This window comes from Tupaia chinensis, unplaced genomic scaffold (genome assembly GCF_000334495.1).
Source record: "Tupaia chinensis unplaced genomic scaffold, TupChi_1.0 Scaffold142961_1, whole genome shotgun sequence".
Taxonomy (NCBI): Eukaryota; Metazoa; Chordata; class Mammalia; order Scandentia; family Tupaiidae; genus Tupaia; species Tupaia belangeri.
Genome location: NW_006202806.1, coordinates 2,494,884 through 2,501,995, shown reverse-complemented (window position 1 = coordinate 2,501,995; position 7,112 = coordinate 2,494,884). Strand labels below are relative to the sequence as shown.

At 36.4% G+C, this 7,112-nt stretch overlaps 1 pseudogene; it reads right to left on the bottom strand.

Annotated features, from left to right (window-relative positions):
• Window positions 1–5,715: 5,715 nt before the first annotated feature.
• LOC102491422 (methionine aminopeptidase 2 pseudogene) lies at window positions 5,716–6,407 on the bottom strand (annotated as a pseudogene).
• Between the last annotated feature and the right edge of the window lie 705 nt (window positions 6,408–7,112).

Sequence of the window (7,112 nt, the reverse complement as noted above, 5' to 3'; positions counted from 1 at the left end):
TTTTTTTTTTGGAGAGGTTTTTGCTATAGGGCGCATGTGCTCACCAGACAGACAAAGAGACACAGAGACAGAAAATGAGAAATCAGCCCCCGGATGGATGGCCACTCCACAATCCCTTCTCCTCCATTCTCCTCTCGGGATTTTAGAGGAGATACACACATGGGCACATACACACATATACGCACATGCGCCCAGCATGAGTTTAAGCCACCAGGTCCGGGACTCAAACCGCGGTCGACTACATGGGAGTCCACTGACATAGCCATTACACCAACTGCTGGTCTCAAATGTGCTGATTTTTATGGGAACGGTAAAGGTAGAAGATGAGGAAGAATAGGTTATAGGGTCTGGTCAGTGGCACGGCAGTAAAACATGATGCTCTGTGAGGCTGACCCACATGGGAAGGCTGCCAATTCACAGCCAGAGACCACCCTGAGTGATGCTGGGTATGAGTGTGTCCGTGATCCAGGCTGGCTGAGGTTAGCGGGTGGATGGTGGCATTGAGACCTGACAGGGGTGCCATATCTCTCTTTCTCTCACTTATGGAATAAAACAAAAATGAACAAGTTGATGAGTGAAACAATATAGAAAGGTCAATGAAGGAGGCTTTACAGGCAATTTGTTTTTTAATTTTATAATTTAGTTTTTCCTGACAACATATATTTGTTCATGTTAAATATGTCTAGCTTCCTATACAATTTTCAAAACTTTAAGTACTACAATGCCTAAGTACATTGATTATCTGGTAGGGAATATCAGATGTAATATTTTCCTTATTAAGTTTATTACCCTTACTTGTCCCTAGTCATTCCTTCTTCTACCTCCACTGCAGCTGTGGTATCCCAGCATCCTCCCCATACCTCCCAAGGGTATGTGTGCTAATCAAAGAGAAGAAAAATGAGAAATGACTCCCCCAGGGAGGGAGTGGCCATGGCACAATTCCTACTCCATTCTCTTCTTAGGATTTTGGGCATGTGCCTGGTGTGATGTTTAAGTGATTTTCAATCTGTCAGGTCTGGGACTTAAACTGGAATGAGCCTTGTAGGAATCCAGCACCTTAACCACCATGCCATCTGCAAGCTCTGTATCCCAACCTCTTTACATGCATATTGTATCAGTTAATGAAAGAGATGCATTAGAATATCCAATATGATCATCGATTTATACAGGTCTCCATCCTGTTTGTTTTTGTTTGTTTGTTTGTTTTTTGTTGTTTTGTTTTGTTTTGTTTTGTTTTGTTTTGTCCTTACCCATTCTGCCGGTACACTGTTAAGTACATCCTAATTTTATATATTTCCTATTTATTTGGCCCATTTTTTCATTATGAAATACCTTTAATTTCTTTTATTTCTTACCTAAAGTCTCCCTTGTCTGATGTTCATACAGCAACCTCAAACTTTTTTGGTTATGGCTTGCATGCATCTTACAACCGGTCTGTGTCATTATAATTAAAGTGATTTTCTCCTAAACAATATAAGGTTGTGGTTTTCCCCTGTAGCCAATTTTTATCTTTTTACTGAAGTGTTTAATAAGTAGTCTACCCTTCTTTTTTTTCCTCTGCCTTCTTTTTTCCCTTTATTTCTCTCCTGTTCCTTTTTATTATCACTATTTCGCTAGTGAAAGATAGCCACAATTTTGTTGCTATTATTGTTGTTTTAAGCAGTCAGTTTTTAAAGATATATATTTATCCTTTTTTAACGATATTTGGAGACATGAAATAATTTTTGAATGTCTGTTTTCTGTACAAAATCATTTTCTGTCAGCCTACACAATGCCCTTTAGAATTGACATTGTTAATAACTACCAGTGACAAATTATCTTAACTTTTGGATGATTGAGACTATCTTCATTTCACCTTCATTTCATGAAAAGCTTTCTATTTTGCCTGATTACAGAATCACTTGCAGCTGTAAAAAATAATACAAAAATATCTTGTACCTCTTTTGCCCAGTTTACCCCAATGGTAGCATCTTGCATAACTATAGTATAATGCCACAAGCTAAAAAGTGACAGTGAGACAATCTTATTCAGATTTCACCATTTTACATGTGATCATTTGTGTTTATATGCATGTATGTGTGTGTGTGTGTGTGTGTTTATTTTGCTCAAGAGTTATCTTATCACATCTATTTTACATGACAACTACCACAAGTCGAGATAGAAAACAGTCCCATCACAAGAATTCCTCATACTTCTCTTTTATTGTCCTAACCATCTCACTCCTAGTCTCTGGCTTCAAAAGAAACTAGAAAAATGAGAGCAGCATAAATCTAAAGCAAGAAAAAGGAAGGAAACAATAAACCTGAGGGCAGAAATAAATTATATTTTAAACCCAAGAACCATAGAGAAAATCAATGCAACAAAAAGATGGTTCTTCCAAAAAATTAATAAAATTGATAAACCTCTGGCAATAATGACGAAGATAAAAAGAAGAGAAGACACAAATCATCGATATCAAAAGTGAAAGAGGAGATACCTCTACAGATCCTAAAGCCCTTAAATGGATTATAAGAGAATACTGTGAGCAACGTTATGCTCATAAATTCCATAACTTAAAAGAAATAGAACAATTCTTTAAAAACTAGAAGCTACCAAAATTCAACCAAGATGAAAGAGACAACAAGGACAGTTCTTGTGGACATAAAGAAATTGAATGCTGGGGCCAACAGGTGGCATGATGGTTGGGGCAATGGACTGTCACATGGCTAACTGCAGTTCAAGTCCTAGACCTGGCGGCTTACATTCTCAGTTTCCTTCTCTCTTTCTTTCTCTATCTCTGGTGAGCTCACGTGCCCTATAGCAAATTAAAATAATAATAATAATAATAATAAATAAATAAAAGTAATTTTTTTAAAAAAAGAAAGGAACTGAATGTAAAATTTAAAATACAGAAAAGAAAAAGAAATGAAACTAGAGACCAGTATCCCTCAAAAATATAGGTGCAAATTCTTAAAATGTTAGCAAACAGCAGTCAGCAATATATAAAAGATGATTATGTACCATTATAATTGAAGTAATTACATATTTACAAGACGTTGCAAAGATAATTCAGAGAGGTTCCATGTACCCATTACCCAGTCTCCTCTAATATTCTTAAATATAGCACTGTTTTAAAAACCAGGAAATAAACATTGGTATAATTCTATCTATAGTCTACACCATTTTATCATATATGCACATTTGTGTAACCACTATTACAATCAAGGTATAAAACTATATCATCACAAAAATCTCTCATGCACTACTCCTTTGTAGCCACACCAATATCATCTACCATTCCTAAATCCAGGTAACTATTAAAGTGTCTCTCATCTTTATAGTTTTGTCATTTTCAGAATGTTACATGAATGAAATCACAGAATGTATAACTGTTTGCCTGGCATATTTTGTTCATTCAGCATAATGCCCTATTTATTAATAGTTTGTTCCTTTATATTGATGAGTAGTATTCCATGATATGTATATATCATTACATTTAACCACTCACTTACTATAGCATGTTTTGATTGTTCCTAGTTTTTTGCTATTACGAATAAAGATACTACAGAAAATTGTGTACAGTGTTTCTGTGTACAGACACATTTTAATTTGTCTGGGATAAATGGCCAAGAACGCAATTGCTGGTCATATGAAATTTGCATATTTAATTTTTTTGTAAACTGCTAAAATGTCTTCCAAACCAGTTGTATTATTTTAGATTGTCACCAGAAATATATGAAAGATCCAATTTCTCTGTATTCTCTGGCAGCATTTGGCACTGTCACTGCTATTTCCACTTTAATTTTATTTAGTGCTTCTGATACACGATAGTGATAGCTTATTGAAGTCTTAATATGAATTTTCCTTATGGTTAGTGCTGTTGAACATATGAAATATCTTTTATGCCTTTGCCCACTTTTTTTTTTTTTTTTTTTGGAGAGGTTTTTCTATAGGGCACATGTGCTTGCCAGAAAAACAGAGAGAGACAATTGCCCTATCACCATTTGCCAAAAATCAATCCTTATTCTATTGAACTGTGTTCAAACTTGTATCAAAACTCATCTGGGACCAGCAGTTTGCGTAATGGCTATGTCACTGAACTCCCATGTAGTCAACCGTGGTTCAAGTCCTGGATGTGGTGGTTTATACTAATGTCGGACGCGTGTGCATGCGTGCCCAAGATCCCGAGAGGAGAATGGAGGAGAAGGGATTGCGGTGTGGCCATCCCCCCTGGGGGGTGATTTCTTGCTTTCTGTCTCTCTGATCAGTGCACATGCCCTGTAGCAAAAATCTCTCAAAACAAAACAAAACAAAACAAAACAAAAACAAAAAACAAAAACCTCTTCTGGCCAAAGTTGTGAAGATTTTGTTTTAATAATATATTTTATCTGTCTAAATATACCACTATATACTAACCTATATAACTATAGTTTTCCTTAATGTCAACATAAAAGTCTTCAAAATGGGTATAGTAATTCATTTCATTTTATTATCTGTCAGGTTGGTTTTGTTTATTTTGTCATTTTATTATCTGTCAGGTTGGTTTTGTTTGTTTATTTTGTTTTGCTATAGGGCACATGCACTTGTCAGAGAGAGACAGAGAAACAGAGAGGGAAAGTGAAAGTGAGAGATCACTGCCTGGAGAATTTGGGGCTTGGAAATGCACCCTGCATATTTTCCAAGTCGCCAGGTCTGGGACTTGAAATGTGCAGTAGGATCCAGCCACCTTAACCAGCACACCATCTGGCTGACCCCAAGATTGTTTTAGGAGTCAGTGTATTTCATCTAAATTGTAGACTTCATCATAGAATAGCACTCCTTTATTAGCATATTCATGTTTCCAGGATCTATAGTGCTATTTCAGGTAGTGGTAATTTGTGTTTTGTATTCTTTGCTAGTTTTGCTAGAGGTTTGTCAGCTATATTAATTTATTCATCTTTGAATCATTTTAAAGTGATTTTCTCTTTTTTTTGTTTTATTTTTATTGATTTCAGGTCTTGTTTTCATGTTTATTTCCCTCTGCTTGTTTTGAGTTCATATTACTATCCTATTTGCTACTTTTTATTTTTTGAGACTGGAATATATCTTTATTTTTTAGAAAAGGAATTCCAGGAAGGTTAAAAAGCAATATCAGAGGGCCTAGATGCAGAATTAGATGTAGTTGTTCAAAACATTTAAGTACAATATGGCAATATAAATATCTGAAAAGCATCTCTTCATTGTCAGAACAAAATGTAAAGTCATTCCTAACTAATTTGAGCTATAAAATATTTTCCTGGTGGTGGGGAATGGGGAACAGTTAACATTTGAAAGTCCTGAAAGGGCTTTCCTTGTTAATTACATTAGAAGGTTTGACTTTGTTCAAATTCTTTCTTTTCAAAACATGGATTTAAAAAAATTACATACGTCCACTGTTAAAGCAGAAAAAATGTGTAAATTCATTCTGGTATAATGTATTACAACAAAGCTTAGAAAATAAAGATGCTGCAGTGGCTTTGGACTAAGTTTAATAGTCGTCTCCTCTGCTCACAACTTTACATGTTGGATGCAACAGTATAGTTGTTCAAACTGCTGTCTTTGATCCTTTAATATCACATAATGGTGGGTATGGATCTACAATGCCCAAATCACACAGATTCTTTGGAGCCATCAAGTATTTATTAGATTGTCGGAAAAGTCATGATGTATTTTTACACAGAACCCAATACTTCCTTCCAAGTGATCCAACCATTTTTCTCAAAAGGCATTGGAAGTATAATGGGCAGCACAACTATTGAGAGAACACCCAGTAGGAAATGCCAGACCTGTGTCTAGTCCATTCTCTTTTATTAGCTTCCAATCTAGTTTTCACAGATTACTATCATTGTCATCCCACGCTTGATCCAGTTCATAATGTGTTTTCTAACCTGTCCATGTGCTTCTGCAGTTTCTCAAAAATAATTCCAAATAGCATCACTAGGCTGATCCAATGCGTTCTTTTCTTCACTTGTAGTTTGCCAAGCAGCTGTGTGACCACCTTGCGTAGGTGGGCATTCACATTCTTGTCTTTTGGGAAATACACCATTAGGATACAGGTCACATATTGGAACAAAAGGGAGGGTCTGTTTGAAATTCTTGTCCTCTATTCATTTTTCTTCTTCTTTTCAATTGCTCCATCTCCATCACCATTTTCATCATCAACATCTCCTTCTTTATCTTCCAATGTTTGCTTTTCCAACTGTCTTGCTACCTCATCCACTGAGGCTCCAGATTCTTTATCAGGTTCCCCTCTGTCCCACAGCTCTAGCCCCTTTACTGTAGTTTCTCTCCCACATGTTTTTCTTAGCTACTTCCCCAGCTGTAGGGGGTGCTCCTTCCTCCTTGTTGTTCAGTTCTAGGTCACCATTCAGGTGGCTCCCAGAGGCAGCAGCCTCCTCCACGCCAGCCATGTTGCCCAAAATTATTTACTATTTTCTTGATGTAGGACTTTATTTTTTAGAGAGATATTTACTATTGGGTGTGTGCACTTACCAGAGAGACAGAGAGAGACAGGGAGAAAATGAGAAATCACCCAGCAAGGAGGATGGCCACGCTGCAATCCCTTCTCTTCCATTCTCCTCTCAAGATCTTAGGAACACATGCACATGTGCCCAGTGTGAGTTTTAAGCTGCCAGGTCTGGGACTTGAACTGTCGCTAACTACATGGGAGTTTAGAGACATAACCATTATGCCATCTGCTGGTCCCAGACTTTAGCCTCTGATTTGAAAATTTTTTTCTTTTCTAATATATGTACGCATTTACAGCCATAAATTTTGCCTTAAGCACAACTTCAAGTGAGTTCTATAAAATTTGTTATTTTAATTTTAGTTTTCACTCAGTTCAGTATATTTTTAAAATTTATTTTGAGACTACTTTTTTATGGGAGTACAACACCCTTAACCACCATGACACCAGCTGGCCTGAGACTTCTTTTTTTAAACAGATTATTTAGAATTCTCTTATTAGTTTCAAAATGTTGGTAGTTTTCCTATTAACTTTCTGTAATCGATGTCTACTTTGATTCCACTGTTGTCAGAAAGCACATCAAGATGTGTGACTTTAGGGACCAGCAGTTAGTGTAATGGCTATGTCACTGGACTCCCATGTAGTCAAC